The 16470-nt window shown below is 45.7% G+C and overlaps 1 long non-coding RNA gene across 1 annotated transcript in view; it reads right to left on the bottom strand.

The window, feature by feature from the left end:
* Positions 1-13166, bottom strand: part of LOC102549693 (uncharacterized) — a 32539-nt gene extending 19373 nt beyond the window's left edge. The window contains exon 1 of the long non-coding RNA XR_015678259.1: positions 12993-13166. This is a non-coding gene — a long non-coding RNA (uncharacterized LOC102549693). The remainder of the gene's footprint in view (positions 1-12992) is intronic.
* Positions 13167-16470: the final 3304 nt, after the last annotated feature.

Consider the following 16470-nt stretch of genomic DNA (forward strand, 5'->3'; position numbering starts at 1 on the left):
ATTGACCTGTGAGGGAGAAAGGAGATGACAGGATTTTACAGGTCATTAAGCTCCATGATGGTGGGGACACAGTAGCTTGCCACACACTGACAAGATACTTATGCAAATATCTGTTGATGAAAGGGATGAATGAGTTAGTGGGAGGAGGGACGGGCATGTGGGTGGATGGATGACTAGAATTTGTCCCAATTTTTAAAATGGATTCAAAGACTGGGGAACTAGTTCAATGGGTAAGGTAGCTGTTGAAAGCATAAAGAGTTGAGTTTGGGTCCCAAGCATCCTCATAAAAGCTGGGTACAGTAGTGTCTTTGTAACACCAGCAGCATGACGGGAGACATGTATGATGGCCACCACTAGCTGAAACTGTGAGCTCCAGGTTGGCAGAGAGTCCCTGTCTCAATAACACGGGAGAGAAGGGTCAGAGAGTTCTGTGAGACTGTGTCGCCTTGAGACATCAGAAGCTACACCTGTCAACCCTTACCAGGATCATTGCCCAAATGTAAGCTGAATAATGATGACGCTGACAAACATGTTAACCGAGGCCTTAACCTTGCCCAACAGACATCTAAGTAAATCTATGAGTAGGGGAAGCAGTCCTCTCAGGGAAGAGTATACCGACTGGTTGTCCAGTGCCAAATGATCAGCCTTGAAGGCACAAATGTCTACAAGTAATATAGTATGAACTCAGCACGCTATATTTATGAATATATGCATATACATACATACATACATATATACATACATACACACATATATACATACATACATATATACATGCAATAATAATGAATGAGAAAAGAGCCATGAATTTGAAGGAGTAGGGAAGGATACATGGGAGGGTTTGCAGGGAGGAAAAGGAAGGGAGAAACTTTGCAAATACATTATAATCTCAAAATAAAATAAAATAATAAGGGAGAAAATGTTAGAATGGGATATCTAATGTTTACCTCTGACTTCTACATGCACGTATACATATGAATATACCACACATACACACACATATGCATACATACACAGAAAGAAATCAAGAGAGAGAATAGTAAAAGTATACACCTTAGAAAACAGATAATTTCCCAATTCTACTGCTAATGAGTGGTTTTGTCCAAGTTTCTGAACTTTATTCTTGTCAGCTACAAAACAAGGATAACAATGTTGCCTCTATTTCCATGTTGGAAAAAAACCAACCAAACAAACAAAAACCCAGATTTGTTCAACATCATAGATGTCAGGGAAGGAGCCATGCTTTGAATTGGCACTGCTGATTTCTGGGCTGTTGATTATCCTAATGTGTGGTGGGAGAAGGAAAAAGTGAAGTATTTCCAAGCGTTTCTGCTGGACGCTGCTTAGAAAGGATGAAGACATAGGGCATTTGCTACAGAAGTGTCATTATTCTCACATGACAGACACAGAAAAGAAAACTCTGAGAAGCAAAGTCACTTGCCCTAAGCTTCCTCAGGTGAGTTGGAACCCGAACTCAGGTTTGACTTCACCACCTGTTACATCATCATTTGGCTCATGTCAAGTCCAAGGTCAGAAGCTTCCCATGTTCTCCATCTGCCCTGAAACAAGACTGGCAGTGCCTGCCAAAGGGTCTGGCCCTGCACTGAAGTGGTTGGCACAATTTGATCTCTTGACTGATACACACAAACCGCTCTGCAAAGTTGGACTATCTGGACAAAAAGCATGGCTTCCCAGAACCACATTCTAGACATTCAAACTGCTCTTGAGTTGCCCAAGTTTTTCTTCTTTCTCTTCCTTCCTTCCTTCCTTCCTTCCTTCCTTCCTTCCTTCCTTCCTTCCTTCCTTCCTAATTTAGACAGTCTGAAAACCAGCAACTAATAGCAACCTTAGCAAAACAAACCCCACTTAAGACCCAGAATAAACTTGAAGTATATGGAGATCTGTTATGAAAGACACTATAGGAAGATGTGGGAAATGAAAACATGGTGAGTCTTCTCCCAGCTTTCCTGTAGAGGAATTGGTGGAGTTACCGTCTAGCAAAGAAGCAAGTGTACAAAGCAATTTAAGACTCTGATTCAGAATGTTCCAGTGTGGGGCACACCTGCACTCGAGAGGGAGGGATGAAGAGGGGGTGGAGGAGAAAGAAATGGCTTTAATGCTGGAACAAATGGAAACTCTTCATGGGTGGGGCTCAAACATGCTCATCTCCAAGATAGATATCATGTTAGTTAAGACTCAGTTACAAGCAAACAAAGGACCCAGCCTAAATTACTATGAAGCAAAATATTAATTCATGAACCCTGAAACTCATAAGCCTAAAGAGGAGTTGTTATTACTTGATTATTTGTGTCTTCTTCAAATTACCATTGAAAATCTACCCCCAGCCATGTAACGATGGTGCTGGGGAGATACTAGGAGGAGCGCAAGGGGACAAGAGTCCCCTAGTGGCATTAGTGTGCTTTGCCCCTTATAGGAAGCAGCCAGAAATTCCTGTCCACCTCCATTTCCTGTACCCCCTTACCCCCACCGTGTCTTGTTTTTTTCCTTTAGCCACTTTTCCATCTGAGGATGTGGTGAGAAGCCAGCTATTCATCACACAAGAAGGTGGTCCTCTCTGGAACCCATCTCAATGGCACACTGATCTTAGACTTAGAGACTTCAGAACCGTGAGAAAGAGCTTTCTGTGGATGAAGATACAAGTTCATGTGATATTTTGTTATAGAAGCCAGAGCAGATAAAACTTTATTTTAGGCACAACTGGTTCAAAGCTCACCTTACTCTCCCAGGGCTCCACTGTGCCCTAGCAAACCAAATAGCTCTGGGGCAAATTGTCTCAAGTTCGGGCCAGAAGAACCTAGGCAGAGGTGCTTCCTTGCAGAATTCCTAGAGACATCCGAATGGCCTTGTGGGGTCATTGCCACTCATAAGCTAACCAGTGACCATAGAACGTGATGTATTGATTGTCCATAGGATGATTGTCCTATGCCCAGACCCAAGACTTCACCTCATGTGGATGAAGCGCAGGCATAAAGTCACCAGAGCTTGTACCAGGGTCAGGCTACATCTCAGTTATAGTCCCCAGAGCTAAAAAAAGAGTAATACAGGATAAACAGAGGACTGCTGGCAAGTAGCAGACTGATGTGTCTCAATAGCTGGTGCCCTGGGTTTGTGACCAAGGCTGCAAATATTTGACACTAAATCATAAGTTAAAAGGAAGAGTTTAAGAAGAAAATCCTTCCTTCTGTCTCTTAGTTCTGAGTTCCGTGCCTGGGGATCTGCAGAGGATTGCGTTATCCCATAGACCTTTTTCCTAATTAAATATCCTGCAGGTGGGCCGGCCTCTTTACAGTGCATTCAGTCCTGAAATACTGGGTGGGAACTGAACTTTGGAGGTTTTTCATTTTGTTTTTGTTTTCATATTTTTCAAATTTGTAGCATAGAAAGGCATTCTAAAATCCATGTGTGATATGAAAACGAGCCTTATATTTTTCCTTCAGTTTGGGTTATGGCTACACACACACAAACACACACACACACACACACACACACACACACACACACACACACACACACATCTGCCACCACCACCATCAAAACAACACACAAGCTGCATGAGAGTACCTGTGAAGCCAAAGAAGCTTATATCTTCAGTGATGGTTTTCCCCCTGCCTCAACCCACCCTCGTGGGAGGAAACCTCCTTAAGTTCACTTCTCCAGACTGTTCTTTCTGAAAACAAATTCCATAAACAAGTGGCCCCTTCCAGCAACCCAACAGCAGAAAGAGATGCCAGAGGCCAATGGTCTCTAAAAAAACAAACAGAATTCTTTTCCAATAATGTCTGTTTTCATCGAATCAAAGTTTGGCTTCCTGACCATAACAGTGGCAACAAGTCCTGCTAAGTGAGGCAGATTTCAGCTTGGAGGCTAAAGTATTTTGGACAAGTGAATCACTTCCTGTGGCTGTTCTGAAGTATTAATTGGGAGTAGTTTTGAATCTGTTGATTAGAGCTGATATTCAGCTCCTAAGAGCAGAGAGAAAGTGTCCAGTCTTCAGTCCCTACCTTTTCCTCTCTGTCTAGTTATAGCTGGGTCTTCCAAGTGTACGGGAGAGCCATGCAGTCTTACTCTTGCTTCATGACCTGGAAGCCATAACCCAGTGTGTAGGCAGGAGCCACTTACTTCCCTTCTTTACCACCATTCAAGTAATTGTTGCTTTGGAAATAGCCGCTGTGGGTCACACCCAAAGGGAAGCACATGGGTTATCGCCTGGACAGTGTCTAGAGCCAACTGAAACATAAGCTATCAGAGCATTTCTGTGAGGCATTTCCTTGAACAGATTATTTGAAGCAGGTAGACCCACCTCAAATATGTCAGCAACCCAGATTAAGAAGGAAACTTGAATTTTGTCTGTTTGTCTTCACTCTTGCTGGCAAGTTGGTGTAACCTGTTACTATGTTCTCTTTTTCAATATTATTACCATCTTAAGGGTTCCAACGTAGACTGAAGACCAGCATGCCTTCGTGAGACCGCCAAGACAGATAACCTTGTGGTCTGAGCACCTACTGAATTCTTAGCCTCTCTAGTGTTGAGGCAGCCATGTTGGACTACCTGGGCTGCATCCTGTAAGCCTGTCTAATGAATCCCTTTTTGAAACCCTGATGTACAATCAGGGTAGACTTGAAGTTGTGCTTATTAGGAATAGAGCAAGAGGCTGGGAGCTCAGAGTGTCTGTCAGCCAGGTAGATGCAAGCAACCGCACCATTCTTCTACCTGAACTCCTGTGACTTTTGACTGTGAACCTGACATTGACTTCTCAAAGTAGGATAAGATTGGATTTTCAGTCTATGTGGAATGGGAGAAGGCATGTGGTAAAGGATATGCTAATCTTTATTTTACTTCCCTAGTCATTCCTTTGTGAAATGGATGGAGTATCCTGCAAGGAACAGGACATACAACTTGATGTACTTCAAGGGCACTTAAGTCTCAATTCCAACATATTGCCCCAACTGCCTACCCGATGACAAAGTTCTTCCCACAGAATCACGTCATTGACCCTAAGAAAAGTCAGCATGGATGCCAAACACTTTCCTGAAAGACAATATTAGGGCACTGGGGCACTCATTACAGAACTCTCTCATCTCATGGTCCAAGAGCTTCATGGGAATAAATGAAGTCTGTGTTATTAGCACATACTCATCACACCCACTAACAGGCCTTGTACCCATCCTAGCACCTAGCAACCACTGCTCTTCTCAGGTTACCACTCAACCCCTCTCTTCCCACATTCGACAGGTGAATGGATGTAGAAGGTATGACCTATATGTCTATATTCATATTTGCAGACATAGGGATGTGTGAAATCCTTCCACTTGCAGCAAGATGCATAGAACCTAGACCTCGTGTTAAGGAAAATAAGCCAGACACAATCTCATACTCTGTGACATTGGTGAAACTGTTTTCAAGGCCTGGACTCAATCATTTTCCCACTGGGAGTGCACCCTGGTTCCTTTCCCTTCATACACACACACACACACACACACACACACACACACACAGACACACACACACACAGACACACACACAGACACACACACACGTATTCTTTTAAACAAGCACTTGATTTCTTGTTTTGTTTCATTAATTATGGCCACTGGTAATTGGAGTGAGACGCTATCTCACTGGGATTTAGATTTTCATTTCCTGATGGGTTCATGCTGTCAGGTACCGCCCTCATTCGGAGAAAGGGCTAGCTGGATTATTTGCCTGCTTTTGGTTGGACTGTCCATCTTTATTAAGCTTTTTGAGATATTCTGGAGAGTCACCCTCTGTCCAGTGAGAGGCTGGCAACGCTTTGCTCTCCTTCTGGGGCCATGTCTTCACTCTGTTCACTGGCTCCTGGGCTGTAGGAGATGTTTGCCGTAATCCTGTTTTTCAAGTTTTGCTTTCCTATGCATTTGGCATTCTGTCCACAGAGTCACTGCTCGTAATAATCTCTCAAAGAACCTTCCCCCATCTTCCTCTAGTTTCTTTTGAAAATCTGAGCTTCACATAGTACCATCCATGTAGTAGTACTTCAAAGACGAGGGAACTGGCAAACAGATATTGCCTGGGTCAAATGGGGTTAGAAGATGCAGAGGTGGGGAAAGGGACAGAAAAGCATGTGACTAGGTAGGCCTTACCCACTTCACAATTGTTCTGTGAGCTCCAGAACAAGTTGCAAACATAACCATCTGTGTGCGAGTATTTTTTTAAGGAGAAAGAGGGGACCCAAATTGGCCAGGGGCGGGGTGAGGTGGAGGGTTCCCAACTAGTGAGCTACCAGCTCTACACTCCTGTGAGTAAGCAGGACAAGGAGGATTTTCCCACGCCAGGTTCCAAGGAGAAAAGGGAAGCAACTGTAGGATCCTCCCTTCTTACCTTCTGTCACTCATGGCTCTGAATGAGCAGACAAAATCAAATCCAGAGCTGAGAGTTCTGGTACCCGATACTCTCGCTGGCTCTCCTCTCACTGTTGCTCACCTGAGGGATTGCTGGGTGCAGTATATTGAAGAACGTGAAACACCACACAGCCTTACTGCCAGGAATTTCCTGTAATATCTGTGCTCGCTTTGTACTCTTAAGCCCATTCCACCGTTGGAAGCTCCAGTCGGCTTAGATGAGACCAATCAAGAAGTTGCTGAAGTCATTGAGATCCGTCTGGCATCTGACCTACCTGTGAAGGTCTCATCTACTGCAGAGTACCACAAGGCCCCGGGATTGTGGATGCCCTTATGAACACATTCCATGGCTGTGCTGTTCAATGAATTTGTCCAAGTGCAAGGGGGAGGGAAACGGTCTCTGGTAGCTCTCTTTGCCGTTTCCCACACTGCAGGAGGTCAAAATTCTTTTCTATGCACTAGCAAGGAGCTGTGCTATTTGACTTCTATTTGATGGGTTTCTAAAACCCATCAGTTCAGGCATTTGACAGAAGCTGCTATGTGCCTGAGCCAGGGAAGGCTGCTGGGCTCTCACGTTCCCCACAGGGACAGGTCCCAGACAAATCCCAACATTAGTAAGCATCCCAATTTGCAGTGGGAACAGACATACCTATACCCCAGGAGCAGATCCCAGACCCAAGGCTGAAATGGAGGCTGACCAGCCAAGGAGGCGCTGGTCACTCCAGAGCACTCTGGTTTCATCTGGAGTCCAGTATATGCTCAGATTCAAAGTGCAGCAGGATGCTGTCCGATTAGGTAAAGCCGTGCCATCCTGTGACATCAGGGGATGTCCCCTAGCAAAGGTTTCATGGACTCTGTAGAGTCTGGCCTGATAGATGAGCTGACTAATTTGCAGTCCTCACCATGCTAAGACCTCGGGAACAGGAGGAACCAGAGGAGAGTAAGTACTGGCCACTTTGTCCACACGCCTGTTACTCCATCAGCCACTCACTCGCTCATGCAATAAGGACCTGTGCAGTCTGCCGTGCACGAGACGCCACTCTGGGGATTAGTATTGAAATGGACCTCATGTCCCAGTGCAGTGATTCAGACCACAAAGCAGAATAGCAAACATGACTGTCATGAGGAGCTTCCTGTCCTACAGGCTGCTACATAGTTCATCTCCCCCACCATGCCGGAAGGTGGGCACCATTATTAACCCCACCTTACAGACAAGGAAGCTGAGGTATAGAGAAAGTCAATGGCTTTCCCAAGGTTGCTGGCTAGGAAGCAGAGCTGCAGACTTGAACCTAAGCAAGGCAAAACCTAGGCTTCTGAACTACACTCTGCCCACTTAGGTCAAACAGAGATGACGTAACCCCAGATGTTGGAGGTACAGTGGAAAACAAAGGGAAGAAGTAGGAGGCAGGGCTCCGTGTCTATAGGGGAGAGGGTAGCTTCCATTCTGATTGTGGTGGTAAGGAAAGTCCTCACAAAGAGACCCTGAACAAGGATTCCAGTACAAAAGGACAGAGCTATGCAGACACTTAGAGGAAGAGCATCCTCATGGCTGGAAAGCAAGGACACATGTCCTGAGGAGTGTTTAGTAGGATACAGTGAGTTCTAAGAGGTACTGGGACTGAAAGGCCTTATTGCACCAGATCCTAGAGCATCCTCAGCCCATGGACTACCTTCTAAGGGAGACAAAAAATTGGAGCTCAACCTCCTGCTTCTTGTGAGGTATTTCCAATCCCCATGTCACATGATTGGATTGTCCTTCTTGATCTCCATGGAAAAACATGTGACTTGTTCTCCCAACAGGACAGACGCACAGGCAGTTGTCTTCCTTCTGACCAGAGTTTTAGAACCATTGTACGTGAGTTGGCCTGTCTTCATCCTTGCTTAGGTGACTGAGGGGTGACCCTCCCCACCCCACCCAGCGACCACCAGGAATAGAGCCCCTTCAGTGAGCCCCACTGGACAATGCGGTTTGAATGAAAAGTAGGTCTTGCTGGGCTGCGCTGCTGTGACTGGTGTTGCTCGCTTACTCCGCATGACCTAACCCTAGCTGACTGACATGGAGTCTAAGAAAAGGCAAAGGCTGGGGAAATGGGGAGCTTTAGAAGCATTGTCCTGGAAGCAGAGAATGTTAAGAATTAGCCAAGAAGGTCAAGCTTGGACAAGCACCGACATAATCTAGGAAGAGGCAAAGGTCTGTGCCACGACAGCATGGAGGCAGCCAGCATGGAGCACATTTTATATGTGAGATGGAATGACAAGGGTTTGATAACAATTTACAGAGTCGGGGGAGAAGAAGGGAGACAAAGATGACTCCGAGAGCTTTCCCTGAAGATGAAAAGCCCTCAGCTTTCCAAACCATGCCCCCGTCATGTCTGCCCTCCATTAAAATAAAAAAGACAGTCTTTGATGTGGCCAGCAAAACGACCCAAATTCCACCACTAAAGAGCCATTCATCTTGGCTCAGCATTGCCCTTCTGAGGCTTATTTTGAGGCTAGGAGGACAGCCATCATAGTGACCAATACTAGCCCCTTACAACTCCAAGGAATCCTGGTTCATTCGCATCACCTTTAGTTTGGAGAAGCCAAGGTAGGTCCAGAGAAGCCAGGGATCCTGTGCAAGGCCAAGGTGGAGACAAAGCCAAACTGAGATCCAGAGAGGAGGCCCCTGACTCCACACTGCTTTCCTTCCTAGACCACGCTCAGCCTGGATGAAGATGCTCTGGGCTGGGTTTGGGCCTCCTCAGGAGTGCGGGGGATGGGGGGTGCTGCCTTTACTATATGTAGATTAGTCTAAAGCAGAACTTGGGGAGCACCTTCAGTTACCCTACCTTTGATTTCACTGGTTCTGATTCAATGACCAAACTAGAGAAGAAAAATTACTATAAAAGGAACTGGGGGGAAAAACCCTGCCTTTTTGGTGTTTGTGACATCAGAAAGCATGGGACACATTCAAGTCCCTTCTTCATTCTGTCCTGGCGGTGTTTCCTGCCTGCCAGCTTTGTGCTATTCTTCATGCAAAGCATTCTTTGCACTGTTCCCCATGGGTCGGGCACAGCTAAAAACAGACAGTGGCAGTCTGCCTCTCCGCCTCCTAGCATACTGTCTCCTAGCACGCCGGCTAGAATCATTTGGATTATGCATCCCTGTGTCATACTTCAAACCTGAAAAGTGCCCAACTGTGATTTTTATTGGATTTTTATTATTCGTTGTACCTTTTAAAACATCAATTTGAAATCATTACGTTGGAAACCTTCTCTGATGGTTTCCCAACCTTGGCCAATGTCTGTGTTCAGTCACTTTTTTTTTTTTTTTTTTTTTTTTTTTTTGGTCCTAGACCTGTTCTGGAGTCCTGGGGAGCCAAACTACCATTTTAGGTAGATTGGCAATATCCCAGAATGGCAGAGTGGTAAACAGGAGGCTCAGATCAGAATCTCCTCTTCTGAGACGCCCGGCAAAAGAAGTCACTTGAAGAGAAAAACACTGCTGCAGAGATTCACAGCGCTGGAGGCCAAGTAGCCATCGCCAGAGCCATCAGCAGCTGGAGGGACAGCTTGCACACTGCACTGGCCCTCGGCATTTGAAAAAAAAACTATAGGATAAACTAAAAGTGTGCTAACTTTCCCTTCTGAAGTTTAAGCAAATATCTGCATTACATAAAAGTGCCGAAAGTGCAGAGAAGTCTATAAAAATGTTAACCATGGCAGGGTGTTGCCAGTGAATTGGCTTTCATTGGAAAAGAGATGTCCCCATAAAAAGGCATGCTCTGTGCTCCATTCCTCTGCAAATACTGAACTCGATGTGCTGGGTAAGCTTCCCTCTCTTCCAGTGCAAACCAATTTCCCTGCACACGTGCAAGGAGTGTGGAAAGATCACTAAAGCCATGCTTGGAACCACGCGACCGTGGGCTGTTCCTGGACACACAGCCTGTTTCATATATTAACTGCATGCTCAACTCCATTAATGGCAAAGCCATATGTGCCGTCTTCAGATCCCCCCCATTTGTACCTTTATTCTAGCCTAACTGATCCCAGCTGCTATTAAAGAACACAGTTTAAGCCCCCATTACAACAAAGACTTCTCTGCAATGAATGATCTAAACAATGGCCCTTTTCTTCGAATAATTTTACTCAGTTCAAGTTTAATGACTATTTTTGAAGACAATTCTTCCAACTCCTGTATTCGGTTCTGCTGATGCAGACATGAAAAGAGCGGAGTCCTCAATCTCAGAGGGCTTGGTATTTGAAATGACAAAAATTCCAACACAACAAAGAACTGTGGTTATCCCTTGAACTTTGTTCACATGGGACCTAATGTAGGGTGGCCAGTGGGAATGGCGGTTTTACTGTAGGAATTTAAGAACATTTTTTTCTCTTACTTTTGCAGCTCTTCATCGGGGCCAATGGCTCCTAAACTTCTAGCAGCAAGATAGAGGTCCACTACTTCCTGTCACCCTTTTGTATTGCAGTAGGCTAAGTTTCAAGAGCAGAAGGAGTTTTCTGGTCACTTCAAGCTGCCAGGCAGGTCTCACCATATGACACTGGCACTGACTTCACGCGAGTGAACTAGGATTGATCTGCACAGAGGTGTATTTGACAAGCAGGTTTTAATCTGGGTCTCTGCCTCATTTGGGTCACAGAATAACCACTTCATCTCTGTCCAGTGAAAGCACACTGCACATGGGAGCTTTCCTTCTTTGGGCCTCTTGTGCAAGCATAGTTTCCCTCACCACAACATTTTTTTTTCTTTTTAAAAAATGAACTTGTTGCTCCAACCACTTGGTATCTGGCTCTGGGTCCAGAGCTTGAGGGTAAATGGTGAAGTCCTAATGTGTTTCTGGATTCTGTGGTTTCAAAGCGGTTACTCTTTCCAGACCAAGGTGGGCCCTCTGCAAAATGTGGCTTAGCTGGGCCTGTTCCTGTCGTGGGCTGCTCTCTGGCCACCTCTGGCTTGTCTGAGCAGAAGGGAACACATTGAGTTGGAACTGAATAAGGACTCCTCCACCGAACACTCACTATGTGTCAAGAACCATCCCTAAGTGACTTACACACATGGTCTTGGTTAAACCTTTCAACATCCTATGTGTACTTATAACGGCCGGAAGATGGCGATGCTCAAAGACGTGCAATAGTTTGTCTAAAGTCACAAAGCAAGCGAGCGGCTGGGGCTGGGTGGATTCAGGACTTAGTTAAAGCAGAAGATCATAGCTCAATCTGTGTCCCCTACTAATCCCCGCAAAACTCCAGCCATTTTTTTTTAAACCACAAAAGCATGCTATTTGTTTTAAAGACAAAGGAGAAATGTTGTTGGGAAAGTGCACGAGTCAATTGCAACGAGTGATTCATAGCTATTCGCATTCAGAAGGCATCTCAGAACCCCAGGACTCACTTCCTCCCTGGTGCTGGGCCTCATGATCCTTGCTGGAGATGATGCTATTGCAAGCAGCGAGCACACACCTGCTTGGTAGGCCCAGAGAAGCCTGTCTGTCAGGAAAATGCCTTCCCCCAATGCACTTCCTTCTTAATTAAAATAACATTTTGAAAGTAAAATTATACAGTGTGTCAAATAAACAGCAAAACAATAGCTGTGATTAATCTGTCAGGGATTGTATAATGGGATGCTAATAGGGAGAAATAAACTCCTGATGCAGATCAGAGTCATCTCTGCACATGGGGAACTTTTAAAATTAGAACGACGATAAACGAATCTCCATCCTGAACCAAAAAATACCCCCCCGCCCCTTTCAGGCTTGCAAAATGAGGGCAGAAAGAAGCCTGAGGACATAGACAGCCCGGGAGCTGTGAGCTATGAAGAGGACTTCCAGCTGGAACGCACTCCTGCTCTCCACAAGCACCTCGGTCGCATCTGGTCTAACTTGGGATGCTCACTCAAGTCCATCTTCATCTGCCCATGTCCTGCTATAGCCCACTAGGCCTAGCCTACAGGGGCCATGTATGCCTCGGAGTCCAAGAGGAGAGGGTATGCACCCACCTCTCTCAGAGAAAGTTGCACGGTATGCAGAAAAGTCTGGCTGTGAATTTTTTCATACAGCCACCAACAATTCAAGATATGACCAAAGAGTATACATGTCAGCAGAGAGTTCTGCAGCCATTAAGAGCGCAGCACCTACCGAGCACAGGAATGTACCTACTGTGCGCTCCTCTGTATAGGCATGGTGTTGGATAGCATGGCCTCTGCCACTGCACAGGGGAGCTTGCTGGGGTTTGGGAAGGAGCAGAGAAAAGCACATGGCTGGAACACTGTGGAGGTCCCATCTAAGGAATGTTGGTCTACAAAGGAAGAGGACCTCTAACAGACCAAGGCAGTCGGGCTGCCTCTCGAGGTTGTGTCTGCCTAAGGCTGAGGCATGGCTAAAGAACACCCAGAAAAGAGTTAGTGTCCCACAAGGAGAGGGAGCATGCGTACTGAAGCACAGGAGAGAGAGAGAGAGAGAGAGAGAGAGAGAGAGAGAGAGAGAGAGAGAGAGAGAGAATATGAATCAATGCAGTTTTTCCCCATGAGAAAATTTCAACCTTATACAGATTTAGTGCTCTACTCCTTAACCTTGTGATGCCCAAATAGCTCCGCTCAACTTACATGTTAGTTCTCAAACCTTTCTTAGTCAGCTCTGTCACCAGTTCCCTGAGAAACCAGCAGGCAGTCCAACACTGTTTTCTGAGAGTAGAAGTAACTAACAGATCCTATGGTGTAGCATGCTGAGGTTTTCTGCCCTGGGGAGCTTCTTCAAGACTCAGAATCTGGCAGAAGGTGAAATTCTATTGAACAAAGCCTCTTGTTACCAGCAGGGATAACTGCCAGTAGGTGTTTACAGCAGCTAACCTCCCAACTCCAGGTGTTATGCTGCCTACCTCCAGTTTAGCATTCTTAAGGGTTTTAGTTTCATGGGGAAAGTACTCCATTGCTGGGCATGTGGCTGCTCTTGTGATCTTGGGACTTGGGAGATTTCAGAAACAGGACTGATATGAGTTCAAAGCCACCCCGGTTACAGTATGAATGTAAAAAAAAAAAGAGAGAGGGGGAAAGAAAGGAAGATGGGGAGGGAGGAGAAGGACAAGAGGAAATGAGGAAAGGAGACAGAGAGAGAGAGAGAGACAGACAGACAGAGTCAACCTGCTCCTACTGTGTGGACATTAGCAGATGCATGTACATTCTCTCCTACTTTTCCCAGTGTGAGGTCTGCCAGCATCCTTCCAGAAGCACGTGGTTTTCACAGACCACTTCTAGGTTTGCTGCAGTTGGAACACAGAGAAAGAGCCAATATTCATCTTTCCACATCAAGAATAGAATTTCTGAGTCCACAGCAAGACAATGCTTTTGAAAGCCAAGCGTTCACAAGTAAAAAAAACAAAACAAGTTTTCTGAATTCCATTAGCTCCCATAAAGCCTGGAGGATTTGATCATAGAGTCTTACTATAAACCTGGGGTAGAGAGAGCTCAAGACATACCTTAGGAAGTTCTGGTGGCAAAGAACAGTAGAAAGAACTTCCAGTGCGCTGCAGAGAGGAGACTAGGAAAGAAGGGATGGATGGGTCAGGTACTTACCTCCCAGGGTAATCATTTTCTATCTTTGGCATGCACCCCTTCATGGGGTCTGAGTGTTATAGGAATAAACAGGTAGGAGAGATGCAGAGAATACTTGAGCAAGTTTCCCTGAGCTCTGACCTCTGACCTCTGACCTCTGGGAGATGCCCACAGTTGACTTGGCACTAGCAGAGGATGGTGTAACTTTGTTGGGGAGGCGAACCTTCAGCACAGACTTGGAGACAACGTTTACTTCAGCCTATGTGCCCTGTGCCAGGTCTGCTAGCCTTGGCACTGCTCATAAATCTCTTACACTTTAATGTCACACATGCCCCCACAAAACCCTAAACTAAAGACCTTTGCCTCCCGGATCACCACCACACGAGCTCCCGTTGACAGCTCTTCTCCATAGCTGGTACTCTCTCATCTACCTGGTCAGACAAACTAGGAATACAGAGGCATCCATGAGCCCTGTCCCTCTCCCTCACTGCCCCTTACCCTGCCATTCTCTACTGCTTAAATTAATTTGCACACTACATTTATACTGAATGAGTCACTGCATGATCATGTCTCGGTGCCTGGCTCAGGGAGTCATCACTGTTGATTTAAACTGGCACAACAAGACCCAGGTAGTTTGCCCATATTTGTTCTTACTCACTGTATCCCAGCCCCCGCTGAACCTCACACTTACACTTCACCCGCAGCCACCTCAAACGCCAGCATTCCAGACTAGCTCTGACCCACTCTTGTTCCAAGCCATTCTTTCTGTCTCAGACCATGCCTCTTCCCAGCAGGCTTCTTGTAGTTCTTACTCATGCACTGAGGCAAAGACAATACCTCACTCACTAAAGTGTATTAGGTGTGTGCACTAAGGCATGTAGCTTGTTCATAGAGACATCTAGAAAGGGTGCCAGGCTTGACTCGGGAGTTCAGAGAAATCTCCTAATCATAAGTGTGGCTGAAGGGTCTAAGAAATATGTCTCAGAATAGTAGAGATGGACAAGAAGAAGGGATCAGAGCTATGGTCTTTGGGGCCAGAGTTGTTGCTATTGCTTAAGAAATGAGCTGACAGGGAAACCCCAAGGCTAGAGGCAGAGCAAAGCAAACAAGTAGCAAGGAGAATGGAGGCACAGGTGACACACATTAAAGAATGTGGAATTTAGGCTAAGGACAGCTAGGACAATAATGGAGGCTCCTTGAAACTTGAAGTGGATCAGACTCTGTATCCCTTGAATGGCCACATCTTTCCCTACAAGTTTCCCATTCATTTGCAGGCCTGTGTTTGTAGTGGGCATTGGGTGCTTACATGGTAAGAACGTTCATTCTTGATCTCTGTTTTCTTTTCTATAACTCCTGTCCTAGAACCGAATTTTATGAAATATATTGAGCTGGATTTCTAAGGTGGTGGCATTAGGTCCTGTCCCAGATGCACCTCTGTGGTGGCCCCACAGGAATTTCCCCACTCAGGACCTGGATAGAGGCATACTTGTTTGAATCACAGGCTTCTAAGAGACCCTAGGGAGCTGCTGCCAAGGCGAGACCTCTGAAGACTGGGACATTGGCACCTGATCTAGGTGGTCCACATGGTAACCAAGAGCACCAGGGATCTTTGAGGGGTCAGAGTCTGGCATGACTGAGAAGGTAGAGCCTCACAGTGGTCAGGGACAAAATTTGATACCCAGGACACACTCCACTCTCCTTGTGCCTAAGGAGTATTACCTCTAACATCTTGCCTGCTGTCCCTTGTGATAACTTATAATGTATATTCAATAATTTACATTTATCATATATTAAATTAGTGATGGGAATTTTTAGAACTTAAATCCTGTGCGTCCAGAGGCAACTTTATTTCCAGCCAAATCCTCAGTGTCCTCAATGGGACTGGGCAGAACAGGTGCTCGAAATTATTTATTTAATATATTTAATCAATATAATTATAGTTTTATAGTGATTATAACTATTATGGCCCTAACGGGTTAGTTCTTTCTCCCAAGGTCACATCAATGGGCCAAAGCTTCCGGGTTCTCAAGGTGATTGCTTTTCTGAGCCACACTGCCTCCACAGGACAAGAGTGGAACTGCTATGTTCCCAGCTCAGGAGACTCTCATGAGACTGCAGGGAATGAAGGACCAGAAGAGTCATGAGGCCCTGGAGCATTTGATCTCCAGAATTGAATAAACTGGGTGTGGTGCACAGACCTGCAAGCGCACAGGGAGGTGGAGGCAGGAGGAGCAGAAATTTAAAGTCATCCTCAGCTATATGGTGAATGGGGAGGGGCCACAGCCTGGGTGACAGGAGACCGTATCTTTTTTTTTTTAAAGAATCAAATTAAACAATAGAAGGAGGAGGAGGAGGAGGAGGAGGAGGAGGAGGAGGAGGAGGAGGAGGAGAAAGGGAGGGAGGGAGGGAGGAAGAAAGAGAGAGAGAAAGTAAGAAAGAGAGAAAGAGAGAGAAATAAAGAGAGAAATAAAGAGAGAAAGAGAGAAGTAAAGAGAGAAGTAAAGAGAGAAAGAGAGAGAGAGAGAGAGAGAGA

The sequence above is a fragment of the Rattus norvegicus genome, chromosome 2 (genome assembly GCF_021556685.1).
Source record: "Rattus norvegicus strain SHRSP/BbbUtx chromosome 2, alternate assembly SHRSP_T2T, whole genome shotgun sequence".
In the NCBI taxonomy this organism is placed as follows: domain Eukaryota; kingdom Metazoa; phylum Chordata; class Mammalia; order Rodentia; family Muridae; genus Rattus; species Rattus norvegicus.